The sequence below is a fragment of the Trachypithecus francoisi genome, unplaced genomic scaffold, assembly GCF_009764315.1.
Source record: "Trachypithecus francoisi isolate TF-2019V2 unplaced genomic scaffold, Tfra_2.0 Lachesis_group7, whole genome shotgun sequence".
Classification (NCBI taxonomy): Eukaryota; Metazoa; Chordata; class Mammalia; order Primates; family Cercopithecidae; genus Trachypithecus; species Trachypithecus francoisi.
Window position 1 is genome coordinate 55,109,452 of NW_022681472.1, and position 22,083 is coordinate 55,131,534.

Sequence of the window (22,083 nt, forward strand, 5' to 3'; positions counted from 1 at the left end):
TTCCAACACTATGTTGAATAGGAGCGGTGAGAGAGGGCATCCCTGTCTTGTGCCAGTTTTCAAAGGGAATTTTTCCAGTTTTTGCCCATTCAGTATGATATTAGCTGTAGGTTTGTCATAAATAGCTCTTATTATTTTGAGGTACGTTCCATCAATACCGAATTTATTGAGCGTTTTTAGCATGAAGGGCTGTTGAATTTTGTCAAAAGCCTTTTCTGCATCTATTGAGATAATCATGTGGTTCTTGTCTTTGGTTCTGTTTATATGCTGAATTGTGTTTATTGATTTGTGAATGTTGAACCAGCCTTGCATCCCAGGGATGAAGCCCACTTGATCATGGTGGATAAGCTTTTTGATGTGCTGCTGAATCTGGTTTGCCAGTATTTTATTTGTTTTTTTTTTTTTTTTTTTTTTTTGAGGCGGAGTCTCGCTCTGTCGCCCGGACTGGAGTGCAGTGGCCGGATCTCAGCTCACTGCAAGCTCCGCCTCCCGGGTTCATGCCATTCTCCTGCCTCAGCCTCCCGAGTAGCTGGGACTACAGGCGCCCGCCACTTCGCCCGGCTAGTTTTTGTATTTTTTAGTAGAGATGGGGTTTCACCGTGTTAGCCAGGATGGTCTCGATCTCCTGACCTCGTGATCCGCCCGTCTCGGCCTCCCAAAGTGCTGGGATTACAGGCTTGAGCCACCGCGGCCGGCGTTTTGCATCGATGTTCATCAGGGATATTGGTCTAAAATGTTCTTTTTTTGTTGTGTCTCTGCCAGGCTTTGGTATCAGGATGATGTTGGCCTCATAAAATGAGTTAGGGAGCATTCCCTCTTTTTCTATTGATTGGAATAGTTTCAGAAGGAATGGTACCAGCTCCTCCTTGTACCTCTGGTAGAATTCAGCTGTGAATCCATCTGGTCCTGGACTTTTTTTGGTTGGTAGGCTATTAATTATTGCCTCAATTTCAGAACCTGCTATTGGTCTATTCAGGGATTCCACTTCTTCCTGGTTTAGTCTTGGAAGAGTGTAAGTGTCCAGGAAATTATCCATTTCTTCTCGATTTTCTAGTTTATTTGCGTAGAGGTGTTTGTAGTATTCTCTGATGGTAGTTTGTATTTCTGTGGGGTCGGTGGTGATATCCCCTTTATCATTTTTTATTGCATCTATTTGATTCCTCTCTCTTTTCTTCTTTATTAGTCTTGCTAGCGGTCTGTCAATTTTGTTGATCTTTTCAAAAAACCAACTCCTGGATTCATTGATTTTTTGGAGGGTTTTTTGTGTCTCTATCTCCTTCAGTTCTGCTCTGATCTTAGTTATTTCTTGCCTTCTGCTAGCTTTTGAATGTGTTTGCTCTTGCTTCTCTAGTTCTTTTAATTGTGATGTTAGAGTGTCAATTTTAGATCTTTCCTGCTTTCTCTTGTGGGCATTTAGTGCTATAAATTTCCCTCTACACACTGCTTTAAATGTGTCCCAGAGATTCTGGTATGTTGTATCTTTGTTCTCATTGGTTTCAAAGAACATCTTTATTTCTGCCTTCATTTCGTTATGTACCCAGTAGTCATTGAGGAGCAGGTTGTTCAGTTTCCATGTAGTTGAGCGGTTTTGATTGAGTTTCTTAGTCCTGAGTTCTAGTTTGATTGCACTGTGGTCTTAAAACAAAATTGCTGTATGCATTCTTATCTGTGTCTAAAGTCCTTAAGACCATCCTTACTTTAGAGAGTATCTAGAAGGACTTACAGTACTCAAGATGTAGTTGTACGCATTACTAAGATTTATTATAGCAGTGTACGAAGGATACATACTTGAGTCATAAGAGGAAAAGACATAGGTTGAGTCTGGAGAAACTTATGCATGTGATTCCTTTTGCCCTCTGCCTCCTGTGAAGGCACAGGTACACTTGAGTATTGAGTATACTCCTTTTTCCACCAACAAAAAAATACACTAATGTGTGCGTTGTTTGAAGCCTATTCAGTGCCCAGGGTTTTTGTTGGGGGCTGGTCATATAAACAACCTCTGCCTTTCAAGTACCAAAATTCCGGACTCCTAGAAAGAAAGCAGATGTTCAGTATAAGCTTTACTTTTTGTACTGAAGGCTCAACATAGTAAACCACTCTTATCTTAAAGGATATGGGGAAGGCAACTTCCCAGACTTCACCAGTCATGGCCCAGCTTTCCAAGCAGGCTTTCCAAAGGATAGCCTTGCTATGTTGTCTTTTTTGTACTGTTCTTAAAATAATGTTTTCTAATGTTGTTTGCTTTTTATTCTATTTACGGAGGTACTTTTAGCCAGGTACATTCCTACACTGAATTAAATTGAAGTTCTTTTAGTAACTAAGAAAAGGGAATGAGTAGTAGGTAGGCAGCTACCAATCCTATTATGCTAAGATTTTTTTCAAGTCTCCTTTGGGAAAAATTTGAATGCCTTATGGGGCACATCATGTGCTACACTTGCTCTTGTTCAGTATGCTTAAGCCACATCGATCTCTTTTCTGTTATTTAAATACAACAAACTTTCTTCTGCTGCAGGGCTTTCACTGTGTTATTCACTTTTCCTGTTATGTCCTTTCCATTTTTACTTGGCTTATAACCACTTATTTTTCATGTCTCAATTTAAACTTCATCTGTCATACCTCATTACGCTCTCCTCCTGTGTCTCTTAGGTTAGCTACTCCCAGTATTACCTTTCAATTGTATTATAATTGTTTACTGTCTTTTCTTTTCTAGAGGAACATATCTCATCCTAGCATATCACATGAATGAATGAATGAATGAATGTAAAATTTGGGTGGAGGAGAAAAGGGGAACGCTAGAGGAAAAGGAGGGAAAGAGATTAAGATTTGTATGACATTTTTGAGAGTTATGTATTTAATAACTCAGAATTACCCTACCTAGTATTGTAGCCACCAGTCACATGTAGCTATTGGGTACTTACATGTAGCCAATCTGAATTGAGAAGTAAGTGTAAAATACTTACTGGGTTCAAATACTTTTTAAAAATAATGTAAATATCTTAATTTCATTGCATTTTAAAGTCATTAAATTGTATTTGGATATATTGAATAAGTAAAAGTGTTAATATTGATTTCACCTATTTTTACTTTTTAAATGTGGTTAGTACAAGATTTTAAATGGCATTTTCTAATAGACAGTACTTGCTCGGAAAGTGAGGCGATGATGTTTTTACCTTAGTGTGTGGTCCTACGAATTTAAACTTTAGGCTATTATCAAGAAAAAAGTAAATGGCACATTATCTTTTCTTTCATATTGTACTGTTACTACTTTGCAGCAAAAAATGTTGTGTTTTCTGTTTTCTCTTTTTTCTGTTTACTCTTTTCATTATTTTCTGTTTACTCATTTTCTGTTAACTCTTTTTCATTATGTAAGTAAATGATCAAAACACCTGTAAGAGATCATGTTCATGTTTATTCCCTCTAATAACATTTATAATAGTAACAATAATTGCTAACACGTAAATGATTGTTGTGTGCTTGGCACTGTTCTAAGGGCTTCATATGTATTAACCCATTTAATCCTTAGAATAGCCCTGTTGTTAGATACCATTATCATTCCCTTTTAACAGATGAGGAAGCTGGGGTGCAGAGGCAGTAAGTAACACTGTTAAGGACACAGACACAGCATCTTTGAGTCTTAATTCCGCTACCTGATAATGATATTACCTAAGAATGTGATCTAGAGTATTAAATGTGATGCAGACATAATGTACTTTCAGAGTTCTGGCTTTATGACTTACTACATGTGACTTTTCACATAGTAGGCATTCAGTAGGTTTTTTTTATTTGAAGAACACTGAGAAGGTATACTTTCCAGCTATATTATATGTGGGTTTTTTTTGTGTATTTCATTTTTGGTAATATAGTTTGGAATCTCAAAATACAAAAGAGCTGTGCATATATGAACTTTACTAAGCCTCATTATAAAAGACACATGAGTCGATTCCTTTTCCTGGCAAATCCTTCCAGGATAAAAATAGAGCTGTCACTAGAATAAAACAAAGTATGGAAAAAGAAAGCTACTAGTTTTGGTAGTGGCTAGGCTTGCTTTGGGCCATATCTGGTTGTGCCAGTTTGTTTACTTATTATCTATGGTGACTCTTGCACAATGGCTGACTTCAGTACTTGCAATAGAGATTTCATGGCTCACAAAGGTTTTGGCCCTTTGCATAAAACATCTGCCAATTTCTGACTCATGAACATATCAATCCAATAAAAGAATCTAGTGCTGGACCACAATTAAATTTGAATCTCCTAGATTTTTCCTGAGCTGCTCCCTTAAAGGTATACCGGTTAGACTGCCTTGAGATTGTTCTTAGGGGAAAGTTGGATTTTGATTATATCCAAATATGGTCAGAGTGGAATCCTGAGGGTTCACAATAAGTGTATCCCAGGAGTCGGCAAACTGCAGCTTGCAGTGGCCTGGTCTTGTATTGCTTACAAGCTAAGAATGTTTTTTACATTGTTAGAGGATTGAAAAAAAGAGGAGGAAGAAGAAGAAATGTGAGAGTCCACATGCAGCCCACAAAGTCTAAAATATTTACTATCTGGCCCTTTACGGAAGAAGTTTGCGGATCCTTGGTCTGCATAATCGGCACTGTTTTTTCTGATCACTACCCCTGGTAGTAGCCAAAAGGAGACGATTCCTTTGTGATGACAGATGCATTTATTGACATTTATTTACAGTCTTAGCACTGTAGACTAAGAGAGGGTAAGTGAGGTGGAGTTTTGTGTTTCAGTTGATTTATAAGGATGCAGTTTTGGTGTTTGATAATATTTGATGTGTCTGGATTAGATAGCGAGGATGGAATATCCACCAAATATTGTTCACTATTTAGCTGTTGTGTGCTCTTTATGATAAAAGGGCATTCTCAAAGTGCCATTGTCATATGGCACATGGTCTTGAAAACCGAAGATATGTAATAGCTTAATTGTTATGGCCACAGTGGTGCAGAGGGAGTCAACTGATCAGAATGAATCGGAAGTGGGTGGGAATGAAGTTAAGTTTGACAAGAGTAGTCTGGACAGGGAAGGAGTGGTAATGCCTCATGCAGTATGGCTTTTCTTATGATGTAAACTGGTTGAATTTTGGTAGTCACAAGTCTGCCATACAGTGGTAATCTCTGCATCAGAAACAGTCCTTTGCTTTTTGCCCAGTCTATGATGGTGAATATGTTGCTATGTGATACAGTGATGGATCCAGGCAGCAATTGTGACAATCTGGGTGGTGTAGGTTTGATCAATACCTTGATTCCAGTTGATCTTATCCTGGAATGGGCCCCTACTGTGATCATCAGCATGAGTGATCCAGATTATCTGATCAGCAATAGTTTTTTTTCTATAGTTTATGGCCTCTAAGCTTTAGTCTTTAAATCTGCCTCTCTAGTTTTCCAAGTGACAGCATAAACAGGTAGGCCATTGGCAATAACAATCAGTCATTTATAACAAGATTCCTCAAGGGAAATAACTGCCAGAATTATGAGAATGGCCTTGAATTTTGCCCACTGCATTATGCCCACTGAATAGCTGGAGCTAAGATAAAACAGCAGCAGTAGCACAATGTATACCATTGGGTTTCAGTTTAGTTGAATCATCAGTGACTCAGACTCTGACATTTTGGGGAATTTTCATGTATCAAAGGCCCCATTAGGCCTGCAGCTTGACTTCAAGTGGCAAAATGAGAGTTAAAGTTTCTCCCAGAGGGATGTGTCTTATTATGGTTTGTGCTTCTATAACAGAATACCACAGGCAGGATAATTTATAATGAATGGAAATCTATTGGATCACAGTTCTGGAGGCTGAGAGGTCAAATATCGAGATGCTGGCATCTGGCAAGAGCCTTCTTGCTGCCTCCTCACACAGCAGACACTGGTGAGAGGGGCTAGTCCGCTTCTGTGATAACAAGCCTACTCTCGCTATAATGGCATTAATCCATCCATGAGGGCAGAGTCCTCATGACCTAAACATCTCTTAAAAATCCCACCTTCCAATACTGTCACAATGGCAATTAAATTTCAATATGAGTTTTGGAGGCGACAAACATTCAAACCATAGCAGGGTGGCTGCCACTTTTTCATGTAAATTCAAAAAGCTTGTGGGTGCCAAGCCTGGTATATTCTTGAATATGATGTTTTCATTTGACCAGGGGCAGCTACCTTACCAGATCGAGCCAGTTGTGATGTCTATCTATTAGTTTAAAGTCCACAAAACTGGTGTTGGGCAAATCAGAATTTTTTTCTGAGAGTTTTGAACTTGGAACCAGAGAAAAATGAGGCTTGTTTGTTTTTAGCGGCAAAAAAGTATAAGAATTGGTGGTTGTCGTTGTTTGTTTACTGCCATGATGAGAAATTAGGTCTACAGAGAGCTTAACGTCATCTGAAGAGACAAAGAGACAGAGTTTTGGAGTGATTTGAGACTCTGCTTCCGATAGTTTCTGAGGTCTTGTCTTTCCCTTATCTTCACTGGGTTTTACCAATAAATCTCAGATTTTGTTTAGGCTAGTTTAAATTAGGCTAGTTTAAATTCACTGACCAAAATATGAGTCCTAACAAATACATCTCACTCTCTTAGGCCAAGTATAATTACTGATGGTTTGGCATGTTAATTTAAGACATATTAATTTGTATTTCACCTAGACCCATTTCTCTTTGTCTGTGTTGATGTCATGGAAGAAGGAATGAAAAATGTACGCACATTAAACTATATGTTATTTCCAAATTTGTCAGAGTTGTTGTTATTCATATGAAGTGGTTTTCTGTAAGACACAGAGGAAACATAAAAGGTTAAAATATACTTTCGATTAAAGGTAATAAAATTAGAAACAGATTTGATTGGCACAAGCAAGAAAAGTTATGGAGTTATGGGTTATATTAGACTCCTAGGGAATATGAATCTGTACTTTGAACATGACTTAGTACATTGGTGAGAGAGCTAACATGAGTTTGGATTGATTGTACATCAGAAGATTCACCAGGAAGAACTGATAAATTCTTCTTAGTTTTATTCTTTACTAATCAGAATTTTGAGCAGTATTGTTGACATTATAAAAGATTTAAAAATACCTAACAGGTTTCCAATAAGCTATTTGAAGAGAAGAAAAATGGAAAACAAGGAGAGAAATGTTATTTTTTAAAAAAATTTTCATGATGTCTTTCCAATTTTATTTATTATTATTATTATTATACTTTAAGTTCTAGGATACATGTGCATAACGTGCAGGTTTGTTACATATGTATACTTGTGCCATGTTGGTGTGCTGCACCCATCAACTCGTCAGCACCCATCAACTCGTCAGCACCCATCAACTCGTCATTTACATCAGGTATAACTCCCAATGCAATCACTCCCCCCTACCCGCTCCCCATAATAGGCCCCGGTGTGTGATGTTCCCCTTCCCGAGTCCAAGTGATCTCATTGTTCAGTTCCCACCTATGAGTGAGAACATGCGGTGTTTGGTTTTCTGTTCTTGTGATAGTTTGTTAAGAATGATGGTTTCCAGCTGCATCCATGTCCCTACAAAGGACGCAAACTCATCCTTTTTTATGGCTGCATAGTATTCCATGGTGTATATGTGCCACATTTTCTTAATCCAGTCTGTCACTGATGGACATTTGGGTTGATTCCAAGTCTTTGCTATTGTGAATAGTGCTGCAATAAACATACGTGTGCATGTGTCTTTATAGCAGCATGATTTATAATCCTTTGGGTATATACCCAGTAATGGGATGGCTGGGTCGTATGGTACTTCTAGTTCTAGATCCTTGAGGAATCGCCATACTGTTTTCCATAATGGTTGAACTAGTTTACAATCCCACCAACAGTGTAAAAGTGTCCCTGTTTCTCCACATCCTCTCCAGCACCTGTTGTTTCCTGACTTTTGAATGATTGCCATTCTAACTGGTGTGAGATGGTATCTCATTGTGGTTTTGATTTGCATTTCTCTGATGGCCAGTGATGATGAGCATTTTTTCATGTGTGTGTTGGCTATATGAATGTCTTCTTTTGAGAAATGTCTATTCATATCCTTTGCCCACTTTTTGATGGGGTTGTTTTTTTCTTGTAAATTTGTTTGAGTCCTTTGTAGGTTCTGGATATTAGCCCTTTGTCAGATGAGTAGATTGCAAAAATTTTCTCCCACTCTGTAGGTTGCCTGTTCACTCTGATGGTAGTTTCTTTTGCTGTGCAGAAGCTCTTTAGTTTAATTAGATCCCATTTGTCAATTTTGGCTTTTGTTGCCATTGCTTTTGGTGTTTTAGACTTTTTTTTAAAAGTTAGAGGCTTTAATAACTATTCTCTTAGAATATATCTTTGAAGTTTATTCTGTTACACAGAAAAAACATACATCTAAACAACTGTTGCTTTTCTAAATTCTTTTGGCTAATACTTTTCAGTCTGTGGACACACCATGTTCTCAGATTTTTAAAACTTCTTTGAATTTTTTTTTTTTTTGTGGCCAGTTTTGCAACCACAAAAGGAAATAAGTACCTCAGCTATTTATTCTGGAATGGAGTCTCACTCTGTCACCCAGGCTGGAGTACAGGGGCACAATCATCATAGCTGACTGCAACCTGGAACTCACAGACTCAGGCCATGCTCCTGCCCCAGCCTCCCCAGCAGCTGATACTACAGCTGTGCACCACCATGCCCAGCCAGTACCTCAGCTTCATACACATACTTCCTTATCTTTTAGAGACTCAGAGGCAGACATAGAAACAAAATGCAATTTTGAGTATTTATCCAGAACTATACCTTGTGTTAGAATATAAAGATTTATTGGGATCCAGTGTTACTTATTACTGCTCTTGGCTCTGAATGGTTATTTATTTATTTCAAACATTCAGACTCACCCCTCAAATAATCAAGTTTTGGCATCACTGGGACAATTAAGAAGGATGACCTGTAGGCCATAAATGTAGTTGCGAATGAAGAGTACCAAATATGTTTTTATCAGTGAAACACTGATGTAGTTAGCTTATGAGTATTTAGAAAGACAACACATTTTTGTCTGTCTAATCCATTAGCATAGTCAGGACCTTATGGTTTAAATTCTAGCACCGTGTAACTTCCTTCCCAGATCACCCCCAATATTGGTATTTACTACTGGTGGTATCTTACACATCTTACTTAGATTCTTGAAATTTACAATTTCTTCATTGTAAAATATGGATAATAATACATTTTGCATGTTTTGGTTGTGATAAATTGCATTCATCACAGTGCCTAGCTTGGTAATTGGTGGCTACTGTTATTATAGTAACAGCAGTGATGAAATCTCTCTTGGATTATTTCATGATTTTATGAAGGGTGACAGGGTTTTCTAATTGTGTAAAAGAAAGGAGTGAGTTAAAACTAGAAGAAATTTAGTGGATTAAAAGAAAAACCAGTGGATTTTAAAAACTCAAAGAGGATGACATTTATTCATTGTATGACATTGTATTATTTGTTTTCTAACATTTTTCCTTTGAATGGTCCATGTGGGTGCTTTGTTAACATATACCTCAACTTTCTTCATGAGGCAAATAGTTGTTAATGTCTAATACAAAAGATGACTATTACATATTATAAAGTGCTCATTATTGGTGTATATATCGCCTTTGATATAGGAGATTATTTTATTTTATTTATTTTATTTCATTTTATTTTTTTGAGATGGAGTCTTACTCTGTCACCCAGACTGGAGTGCAGTGGCATGATCTCGGCTCACAGTAACCACCGCCTCCTGGGTTCAAGTGATTCTCCTGCCTCAGCCTCCCAAGTAGCTGGGATTCCAGGCGCACACCACCATACCCAGCTAATTTTTGTATTTTCAGTAGAGACGGGGTTTCACCAGGCTGGTGTCGAACTCCTGACCTCAAGTGATCTGCCCGTCTTGGTCTCCCAAAGTGCTGGGATTACAGGTGTGAGCCACCGTGCCCAGCCTGACATAGGAGACGATTTTAATTAGTATGTGGGAAACTTTAATTTTAGAAATTATTTATTTTAGTGTGTATTAGGAAAAATATATCTCACATATTTACATACGTGATTTCAAATATTCCTGCTTAAGATAATAGTGGAATAAAAGTTTGCTTATAATATAAATTTATTGTAACCTAAAAATAGTAAAATGAGTAAATTTAAAGAAAAAATATTAATAGTATTATTAATAATTATTGAGTGGTTATTATATATGAGGCACTCTTGTACATACTTGCTATCTATTGTGTCATTTAGTCCTCACAACAGTTTTGAGAGGTAGGTATTATTATTATTTCCATTGTACAAATGAGAATATGAGACATTAGAGAGCAGAGAAGTAAACATTCTTGCCTTTAGTTATGTATCTAGTAAGTCCAGAGCTGGAATATCAATCCATGTACTCCGACAGTGTCTGACCTCTTAGTCCCTATGTAATAACTGCTGCTGCTTTAATAAATAATAGTATAAATGATACATGGATAGGGTAGTAATAAAGTTGGTATACAAATACATGAAGTTTGTAAAAACTGCTCTAGATAATGAAATATTTCTAATGTATAAAACATGTTCATATATGTATATATTAAATTGAATAGAGATGCATTCAAAGAATCTATTAAGATTATTCTAAATATTAAGGGAACATTATTGTCATTCACATAATGAAATAATACTTTATTTAAAAAAACAACATATGGTGAAGTATAGTAAGTTTTTTTCACCACTTCTGCACCTGCTTCTGTGAAAAGGAAATATTCATAGTTTATAATGAGTGAAAGTTGTTTTTTTAGGTCATTCACAACTGTGTTCCAAACTGTTTGATATTTTAGCTTCGAAATTTAACATCCTAACAAAAGTCATGTGACATCAGCAGTGAGGTGCAATGAGAGCTCTCTCAGGAATACTCTTAATAGAAAGGAAGACTTTGGGTCTGTGAGGTTGTGTGGGCTTGAATGTGATTTTTATTTGATATATGAGCTGTGACATAACTGTTGCATGACTGAGATGTGCTTGTAAGTGCTGTACTATGTAGATGGTTTTTTTTTTTTTCTGAAACAAAGCCAAAAATAAAATACTGAATGTGTTCATGTAGTGGGAAAAGAATACTTCATAGAAACATATGGAAACATTTCTAAGTTTTTTTCATTATATGAACCTTTTACTTTCTAAGCATTTTTATGATTGTTCAAGTTAACATGCCATTTACCTCATATTTTCCAAGTTTAGTGAGACATGGGAAATCTTATAGTACTGAGATGTTTGCCAGATAATTTTTAGAAATGCACATTTTAGGATTAGATGAAATGATTATTAGAAAATTAGGATTGAATAATGGGTTTATTTTTCATTAAGTTATTAATCATAAGACTATAGCTAATTAATTATATTCATATGATGGGATTTGGTGAGGAGATGTATTGAGTGGTTATTTTCTTTTTACTCACTTTTAAATTATTAAAGCATAGGACATTAAAGGAAATCATAAAAGGAAAAAGATATAAGTATGGCACGACTGTTTTTAATTTTCCACGTTCCCTTCCAACTCATGTCTTCATATATAAATTTTTACATGGTTTTATTTATTATGTGTTTACCATTTTATGTTATGCTCTTCTTTTCATAACATTATGTTTTAAAATTTCTCTTTATGGTGGTCACATACCACTCTGATTGTCTCTCTCATTGTGGAAAGCATACCAATAGAAAATTAGGCCGGGCGCGGTGGCTCAAGCCTGTAATCCCAGCACTTTGGGAGGCCGAGGCGGGTGGATCACGAGGTCAGGAGATCGAGACCCTCCTGGCTAACACGGTGAAACCCCGTCTCTACTAAAAATACAAAAAACTAGCCGGGCGAGGTGGCGGGCGCCTGTAGTCCCAGCTACTCGGAGGCTGAGGCGGGAGAATGGCGGGAACCCGGGAGGCGGAGCTTGCAGTGAGCCGAGATCGTGCCACTGCACTCCAGCCTGGGCGACACAGCGAAATTCCGTCTCAAAAAAAAAAAAAAAGAAAGAAAATTTTCTTAGATTCAAAGTTCCTCCCAAGGTCTCATTTTATCTTCCTCTTTTCTGTCACAGAGAAATGACTTACAATTATATACATGCTGCCTCTCCAGTTAGCTTTGATGCTGAGTCCAGTGTATATTTTGTAGTTCTAACTTCCTGACTCTGTATTTGACATACGTAGAACTCTCTTCTGGTTTGTGGGCTCTTCTCCTTTGTCTTTTTATTGTTGGAGTAATCTCTGAGTAATCTCTTTCTCCTATATTGCTTCAGCTACAACCCATTCGCTGACAACTGGTTCATTTAATGCTGTAGCCCAGAACATCTTCCTGAAACTGTTGAATTTAATTGAATATGCCAAGGTATCTAACACTTACTATATTCAGAAGGAAATTTAACTCTTATTTTCTAATCATAGCTAATTGTATCACAATTCACCCCTTGTTTTGTGTAAAACACCTAGGGATTCTCTTTTAATGTTCTGTTATTTCTTCCTGCTAAATCTTCCTGGGCTCTACTTTCTGTTACCATGCTTTTGTTTCTAATAGTACTGTTATAATAGTATCTTTCCAAGTTTTCTCTTGTTTTTCTTTACAATTTATTCTCTCCAATGCAGTCTCAGTGATCTTTCTAAAATGGAATTCTGATTGTATCCTTCAGTGGTTTCTCATTTGTCCTCAAGATAAAGTTGGAACTTCTTCCCATGTTAGTACATGGTCATTTCATGACCTTCTCTTAGACTCATTGTGGGAAACTTTCTTCCTCAAGCCTGTTTTTCCTCCCCTCTTCCCTCTCCTCCCCTCCCCTCCCCTCTCCTCCCCTCCCCTCCCCTCTCCTCCCCTCCCCTCCCCTCTCCTCCCCTCCCCTCCCCACCCCTCCCCTCCCCTGTCCTCTGTCTTTGACGGAGTCTCACTCTGTCACCAGGCTGGAGTGCAGTGGCGCCATCTCAGCTCACTGCAAGCTCTGCCTCCTGGGTTCACGCCATTCTCCTGCCTCAGCCTCCCAAGTAGCTGGGACTACGGGCTCCCACCACCACGTCCAGCTAAGTTTTTGTATTTTTAGTAGAGACAGAGTTTCACTGTGTTAGCCAGGATGCTCTGAACTACTTATAGTACACTTCAAGCCAAAACATATAGTCTCTCATACCTCCTTGCTGTTGCACATGCTACTGCATCTTCCTGCAACCTCTTGCCTACTGTCGTAACCATTTCTTCTTGTCTGCTTAACCTATTTTCCATTAAGACATAGCTGAAGCTTCAGATCCTTCAGACTGCTTTAGGTGTACTTCTTTTAAGTTCCCAGAGTATGCTATCTAACATGTTGTGCCAGTTATATAGTATATGCCTTACATACTTTTAAATTGAATTATTTAATATTATTCCACTGACATCTTTTTTTAAAGAAATTCATTAACACTTGAAATGTAGGTGATTTATTATTGTTCTTAGATACAACATTTTGTATCTTCATGCATGTTGATATTTTTAAGTTACTTTCCTGCAAAAATTTCTGAGAGCACAAATATTGGGTCAAAATTAGGGACACTTCTTATGACTCTTGGGTGTTGCCTTTCAGGTAATGATTCTTAATATCAGTCTTGCCTAAATTACATGTTATAGGTATAATAATCTTCAGAAAGCAAGACTCTTGGTACTGATAACATTTTCTCTGTGTAAATAAATTTTTAAAAATTGATACATAATATTTTACATGTTTATGTGGTATATGTAATATTTTGTTGCATGCATAAAATGGGTAATGATCAGGTTAGAATATTTGGACTATCCATGACTTTGAGTATTTATCATTTCTGTATGTTGAGAACATTTCAGTTTCTTTCTTTGAGTCACTTCAAAATATACACCGTTGCTATTAGCCTCCCTACTCTGCCATCAATATTAGAACTTACACCTTTTGTCTAACTGTATGTTTGTACTCATTGACCCATTTCTCTTCATCTCCTGCAACTCCTCCACACACTTTTCCCAGCCTCTGGTATCCATCATTCTACTGTCCACCTTCATTATATCAACTTTTTAAGCTCCCACATATGACTGAGAAAAAGAAATATTTTATCATTAAGAAAAACCTGATCTTGAACTAATATTAATTTTTGTATTCAATAAACATATATAGACACTGTTTTATGTTTATCTCTATATCAGGCACTGGGAACACATATAGTAAAATTCTTCCACTCCCTGTGTCATTCCTTGGTTATTTTCAAAATCAGTTTCTCAAGAACTCTGAAAAGTAACATACATAATATAATTCATACATGTTTATTGTACTCATTGGAGCTGCCTGCTAAATATGAAGAAAAATCAATGTTATATTTAACCTATCAATGCCATACGTGTAAAAGATTTTGTTTTTTATATTTTAGGGAATGGCTTAATTACTTGAAAAACTGCCTCTTCCCATATTAACATTTTTGCTTTTATCTTTTAGATTTTAGGAAGGTTTTTAAAATTAGGATCAGATTTTAATAATGAGTAGCAAAAATGAGGTGCTTTTTTTTTGGAAAATATAATTCGTAGACTATTGAATGAAGTTCAGTTTTATTTTTTTAACAAGTTGAATGATTAGGATTTATAATATAGTTAGTTTGTGTGTACTTCTTAAACTGTTCTGGTTTGTTTCATATATCCATATTAAAATATAAGTAGTAGATGGTTATAGTATTTCTTTGTATATGATATCCACACAAGAACTCTTTGTACTGTTGGTGGTACTGTTATACACACTACAGTAAGTAAATATATTACCTCAACCATTAATCAGCCTACCATTGCCATTGATGACCCAATGCTTAAGTTGTAACACTATGCTGCTGACCCAGACTCAGGGGGCTTATTTTTATTTTTTGATGCATTGCTGTAGGCAATTTTAAGGGTGTGGAACCAAGCCATTTTCTCTCTTGGACTCATTTCCACTTTTATTTCCTATGGGAGGCTTAGCCTTCCTTTCAAATATTTGAATTTCTAAATTGTTCACCTATTCTGTGATTACTAGGTGGAGGAGTAATGCCCATTTTAACATACTGAATTAAAAGAATAAAATGGCTTAACTGTTCTCAGAAAATAGAATGGCTTAGCAATTCTCAAAATTAAAATTTTGTAATTTGTGAAATGCTTTTCTTATAGACACTTTATTTTTTGTATGTGTTTTTCATGGATTACTTTTATTTTGTGCTTATGTGCTAGGAATGTTTGGCTTGGTTTTTGTCCCTGGAGAGTGCAGGGAACTGACAGGTTATATGAAGTTGAAAATAAATTTAATGAGTTGTAAAAACCAGTGTTTCATTTTTCCTTGGTAACTAATATGTACTTGTGAGGAAGTGTCCTAAAAAATTTTAAATGAATAGACCTTCAGGTAGCCTAGAAACTTTCAATTTTAACATTAATGAATGTATCTCAAAAACGAAAATAATTTTATTCACTAGGAAAAATAAAGTTATTTTAGTTTTTGAATGTGGATGTTTGGGGCTTGAATTTGCTGGCCATAGTTATCCAGTCTCACAGATAAAATATATGTAATCTATATAGTTTTAAAGTGTTTTTTTTTTTTTAAAAAAAAACCTCACTTTTACTTTGTTTCCTTTCTTCATCAAGAAATTGATGGAACATCCTACTTGTACCAGGTACATTATAAGGCACTGGGGTTTTTAATGTGAAGAAGGTACAGATTGCAGGAGCTCCATCTTTACTAGGGAAACAGACATATAAGCACATAATTATAATAGTGTGTGGTAAGTACTGCTGGATGTTCAAAAGGAAGCCATAAGAAAAGAGCAGATGATTATATTTGAAGGCTTGAGGGAAGAGTTGACATTTTGTGGTTAGGGTGTGTGTGTGTGTGTGTGTGTGTGTGTGTGTAAGTGGAGGATGAAGGTGGTCTTAAGCTCACTCATCACATATTTCATATAAAATGAATCGTCTGTGCACTGTTAAAAATGACATTTTATTTGTAGGTATAAGGAGTGATTTTTGAAATGGAAACAGGGCTGGTTAGGTTCTCCAGAAAGCTGACCCTGAGATGGAATTAGGACTGCGAACTGCACGCTAGTGAGCAACACCTGTGAAAAAAAAAAGGTTGGGAACAAGATTGGATGGAAAGAGTTGTCACATTGTGAAGGTGATTTTGCAAAGTCTCTGGGCAACCCATTAGGGACCTCTGGAGCAAAGGTTGTTGTAATATTCCTGCATTAGTGGAAATGACTAGGACCTTCTACCACCATTATTCAGGCATTGGCTCTGGGCTTCTCCATGAGGAGAATGCTCTTGGCTGAAAAGCTGAAGTCAACTTTATAAAAGCTAACAGCTGAAGACTGTCAGCTAATCATGTTCCTTGTAGCCAGGCAATGTGTTCGTAGTTGAAGATGGGGGTGGACTTTGGTATGATACTAATTATTCATGGATTGATTGATTGATTGATTGATTGATTCAGTCAGCATTAACAGTTTGACACTATGTGCTAGGGTTAGGACTGGGCATGGGTAATATGAACAAAACAGACATGTCCCTTTTCTCATGTAGAGCAAAGGTATGGAAGAAGAATTTTCTAAGCAAACCGAAAATCTGATATAAAGGACCTGTTATGGGTAAAAACTTGGCTTAAAGGAGAGATAGAAGGCCACTTTGGCTAGAGAATTCTGAGATAAAAAGAAGAGAGTGCAGGGAAACGAGGTCAGAGAGTTTGGTAGGTGTCATATTCTAAAGCCTTGCAAGCCACAGTAAGAATTTTGGATTTTGTTCAAATAGCATTGGGAGGTCGTTGGAGGGTTTTAACCAAAGGAGTGATACAATTTGACTTATGATTTAGAAAGTTTACTCCTGCTTACCTGTTTCCACATTCAGTAGGCATAATGCAAATATATATTGACTTCTCACTTAAGACATACAATGTTGTTACTTGGAGAATTCTTTCATATCACCAGTAATTGTGTAACATCTGCAGAAAACACACATTAATTACATTATTAGAGTTTATTTTTCCCATTTTCTGTTTCTGTAGTAACTCATTAACCAGTTATTTTGCTTCTAAGTAACTATTACTGAATTGTAAGAACCATATTAATTTTTAGTTGAGTAAATAGAACTTATGATTCATGTTTGTATTTTTTGCCTATTCTTAGCTCTGAAAAAAGTAAATAAATGCTTGTGTAGGAATTTTATTTAGGCATTTTAAAGTCTTCATGTGAATATCTTGAGTCGTTAAAGTTTAGTCCCTCACTCGATCCATACGACTTTCTGTTGTAGTACAGGACATAGTTGAAAGCTCCCAGGTTTCCTGCATATAGCAGGGACCTGCACAGTGCTGCCTTCTAGAACTGCTTTTATTTTCCTTGAGGTCAGAAGTCCTCCTCCCATAGGAAATTTTAGATCTCGCTCCCCTCCAAAATACTGACTTGCCTAATTGAAAGTTATTTTACTCATGTTGATTCTTATTTAAGACTTGTAATTGTGTATGAAAACTAGGTTGCAGTTCTGAGAAATGTCTTCTCAATGCCCAAGTTTGAACCTTGGCCACACCATTTGTTAACCATATGATTTAGGGAAGTATCTTTATGTCTTTAAAAAACAGTTTCCTCCTCTGTAGAATGGTGAACACTGGTAGTACGTGCCTTATAGGAGTATAGTGAGAAGTAAGTGAAATAATATAGAATGTCTTGTATACCAGGATTGTTCTATAAATGGAAATTGTTACAGTTTTACTCTTACTTTTAATGGGATTATTACTTTATTAGGGATACTAGAAATGCAGATTCAAGTTGGGCATTCAGCTGAAATCTACTCTGGTTTCAGCTTTGGCCTTGGCCTTTGGGAAGTTGAAGAGCAGAATTGTCACTTCAGTGTCATTTCTGGCATTCCTGAATTTGTGTGTGAAAATGCTTACCGTTATATCTAGTAGCCTAACATTACTTTGAGAAATGAGACATGTCATTTGGACTTTTTGTTAATGTTTCAGTGTTTATTTTTAAAATTACAGGTAAGCATTCTAAATGTAACAGACAATGAACATATGCTTATAGGCTTTATGTGTTAAAGTTCTGTCAATAAGTTAAAGTATAAATGTTTATCACCAGAGTAAAATACTATAATTGTCAATAATTGTAGAAGCTGTTAGTTTCACGTATAGAAATCATGATTTCACAAGTTCAATGATTAGGTCAGGAGATTGACAGTTAACACAAATACTAACCTAGTACATTTTTTTGTTGTTAGCTGGATATATTTCTTTTTTTTGTTTTCTTTGTCACAGAACACTATTTACAGTAGAGGAAACTGGCATTGCAGTCTGGTGGTATAATGGCTTGTTCACATAAACCAGTACATGTTCATCGTTTAGTACAGAAAGCCCTAATGGCACATGCCCTATTAAAATTTAGGGCATCTCCAATATTCTCTCTCTTATTTTTCTTTGTCATCTTTTCTTTTCTTTCTTTTTTTTAAATAAATGTTTTCAAGGTTTGTCTAAAAGAAGGCCATATCGGTTCTTGGCTACCAGAAGACAATTCAGAACAGTTGTTGCACAGTTGGACTGTCACCTTCATTTTTTTTCCAACTCATTTTTATTAAAAAACTAAAAAAATGCTCCAACTATCAGTTTTACAAAATCTTTAAGGGAAACACAAGAGCAAAGGTGCTGAGGTAAAAAACACCTGAGGTAGCTTTTTCTGTGTGTTTTTCTCATTTAAAAAATCTGTAAATTTAACGCCCTGGGCCAACAACCTTGTATAAATTGCTACTTTCCTCCACATTTTTTTTTTAAAAGAAAGAACTTATTTTGCTCCATACTGATGGCTTATACACCAAAATGCAAAAAGACAAAATACATTCTTTCATTGTGGAATTTTTTTCTTTGTTTGATTAATTGGTTGGTTTGATGGGTTCCTGTTTTCCTCTTCCAAAATGCTAGGACAAGTACCATTGACTCTTGTTCTTTTGAGTAACCAAGTGTAAGTTGAGGCTGATTTGTGTGTTTCGCTTTTGTTGCTTTTGTGTGATGGGATACTCAGAGCACCGCTTTCCTGCTGGGGGATGGGGGGTGCGTAGATAGGGGATTGAGATGGAGGGATGAGGGAATTCAAAAGAATGGAGATGGAGAAGTAGGGGAGGGGAGGGTGGGGAGAGATAAACAGAGAGAGATAGAGAATTATATAGCAGTGTGCAAAAAACCAGTTTAAAACCTGTGAAGCGAAGAGAAATGGATGTATAAGCTAGACAGGCATAAGGAGTGACACAGTTTTCTCTTCAAGGAGACGGTATCCCTCCGGTTGACATACACAGATGATCCAGAACTGCTGTGAGTGTCCTTCTGATGAGATTTCCCCCTGGGTGAATTTTGTGTGGGTGACCTTGAAGCTCTTCTGTACACCGTGAACCTCCCAAAGAAAGACTTTTAAAGTCTAGAAAAGTCTGCTTTCTCTTTAAAAAGAAAAAAAAATTAATAGTTGATTGAAAATTGGAATTAGTTATTTAATATATTATTTCTCAAATATATTACCGCTGCAGGCACCCTGTGTAACCCACAGGCCACATATCTTAATGTCCCCTACTAATATGTACACACATGTACAGAGATTTGCCACAAAAAAAGGTGTGCATTTTGTTTGGCTTTGAAGTTCATCTATGTTACTTCAACCAAAAGGGATAGCGTTGTGGGAGTTAAGGAGAGATCTGAGTGGATGGTGAAGTGGATTGCTGAAGCCTGCAGGAGCCCTGGGAGGCAGGAGGCAGGGCCTGGAGGTTCTGGCAAACCTGGCTGACCTTCCCTACCCCTTCTTGGCCCCTGGGATTCTCAGGGCATCTACAGAGTCCCTGGCCACCTTCGCAGACTTCCCATTCCTCAGATGGTTTTTGCTTTGCTCCGTATCTGGCTGGCTGTGTTTGGTCTCATTTTGTCAGGTGTTGGAAGGCCTCCATTCATCTATTGTTTTGCTGGTGCCTGTGGGAGGCCTCACTTACTGCACTGTGAGGCGACTCTCTGAGGGTATTTCTACTCCTGCTGTTTCACCTGTTGTACAGTTTCCCTGATCTTGCGCTGTGCAGTCTGGCTAGCAAAGAAGTGCCCGATAATTCTGACAGTCACTTCCTCATTTTCATGAGGCACAAATGACTTCTGCACTGGTTAAGTTCTGTGGTTCATTCATGGTCTTGCCACCTTTGCCAGTCACCTGGCCAGCTGTGGAAGAGGGCACTCTGATATGGGCTTCCAGCTTCACTTCTTTGGGGTTAAAGAAGTTTTCTTCTTTCAGTTTCCCGAAGATCCGTCCCTGGGCCTTGATGGAGGCTCCGGTGAATCTTGCCAGCTGTTTGATGTGTGCCCCTTTCTTTCCAATAATGGTACCCACAACCTGGGTTAGGATGAAGAGATTCACAATTTCCTGCTTTGGAGAGTGATGATGTGGGAACGGGCCAAACTGGTGATGAGGGTACAGGCTGGAGAAGTATCCGGAGTGGGTATTAACAGCCAGCATATCATTTTCAAAGGCCTCACGCAGCTTCTTCATAATCTCTATCTCAGCACTGGCACAGGCCTCCACTGTGCCCTTCACAGTGATAGTTCTTTCTGGGTTGTATATGCTCAAATCCTGCAAGGAGGAGATTGTTATCTTGGTCCCTGTTTCATGTTCAATTTTCTTCACATTTCTGCCTTCTTTTCCAATCAGTTTTCCAACCACGCCATTGTGGGCCATGATTTTCAGAGGAATCTCTTCGGCTGGTTTGGTCTCATCTGCCTCTTTCTGCATGATTTCAAGAATTGTGTGGCTGTGACATGCTTCAGAAGTCCCCTCTGGGGTGGCATGCATGGTGACAGGCTTCTCTTCAGCTCCAGAGTTCTCTTTTCTATAGATGTCTAACCGGGACTGGGTCTACTTAGTGATGTTCATTATGGTCAAGCCCTCCTTTCCGATCATGGCACCAAAAAACTGGGTGGGATCTGCAGCGGGAAATCAGTCTGGCCTGAGAAGAGCCCCCAGGGCATGGCCTTGCTCCCGGTAAGAGTGATCCCCACCCTGGGCTCGTTGAGCAGGTGAGGGGGAGCTCACCTCTTCATCTGGGATATAGGAAATCTTGAAGGAGTAGTTCTCAAACTGATGCCCACTTAGCTTCTTCATGGCTATTTTGCTTCTTCTCTTGTTGCATATGTGACGTTGACAACAGCAGTTTCTGTGTCTGTGTTGACTTGTTCCACATTCTCCACTGTCCCGTATTGAGCCAAAAGTGCATCCAACACCTCCCACTGAAGGTGAGGAGGTATGTTTCAAATCTGAATTTTCCTGTTCCTTACCTTTTTAGAGACTGAGTAATCAACCATGATTTTCCCATGCAATTCCACTTTACCTTGGCCTCGCCGCCGCCCCGCGCCGATTCCAGAAGCCGGTCGGGAAGGGGCTCCTGCGAGGCTGGGTTCGGTCAGGCTGGGAGCAGAGTCTTGTGCTGGCTAGAGTTGGGTAGTGCGCGTGCGTGAGTTCCTAGTACATTATTAACTTTATGAAAGTCTTTGTAATTTTTCTAAGTCAAAATGTTCATAAACATTTAAATAAAAATAAGACATTAGTAGAGGTTGCATTATATCCTGATTATTTGTATAATTTATAAAATTGTTTAATGTACAAGCATTAATAAAACATTTAAACTATATACATTTTCTATTTAATTGTAACAAGTCTCCCAAAATAATGCCCTATTTGGGATTTATTCACATTTATAAGATTGAATTAAAGGGAGCAATAGAATGTTCCAGGAAGGAGAATAAAATGATTAATAGTATCCAAGAAAATAATCCTTGACTCAAATATAATAATGAAAAAATATGAAGAGTATGAAAAGAAGAAAGTGTTAGAAAAACACACCTTTCTCAGTAATCTTAAAATAATAGACTTTTACAAGAGTGCTTTGCAAACATTTCTGTGTAGATTTTTAATTAATGAATTGTTGATATAGAGGAAAGAAAATGTAGTAAGTTGCTAGAAGTATCAGCATCTTCAATGCTACCAAAAAAGTCTTGCTCCCGCATCTATTTCAGCTGAAATTGAACACCTTCTTTGTCACTACAGATGTGTAGAGACTATAGTAATAATGTAGCAGCTGACAGCAGGTGAGAAATTGAGTACCATGCT

The 22,083-nt window shown here is 37.5% G+C and overlaps 1 protein-coding gene and 1 pseudogene across 10 annotated transcripts in view; one reads left to right on the forward strand and one right to left on the reverse strand.

Annotated features, from left to right (window-relative positions):
- Positions 1-22,083, forward strand: part of VPS13B (vacuolar protein sorting 13 homolog B) — an 869,883-nt gene that overhangs the window by 208,323 nt on the left and 639,477 nt on the right. The window lies entirely within an intron of this gene.
- Positions 19,917-21,603, reverse strand: LOC117078867 (annotated as a pseudogene).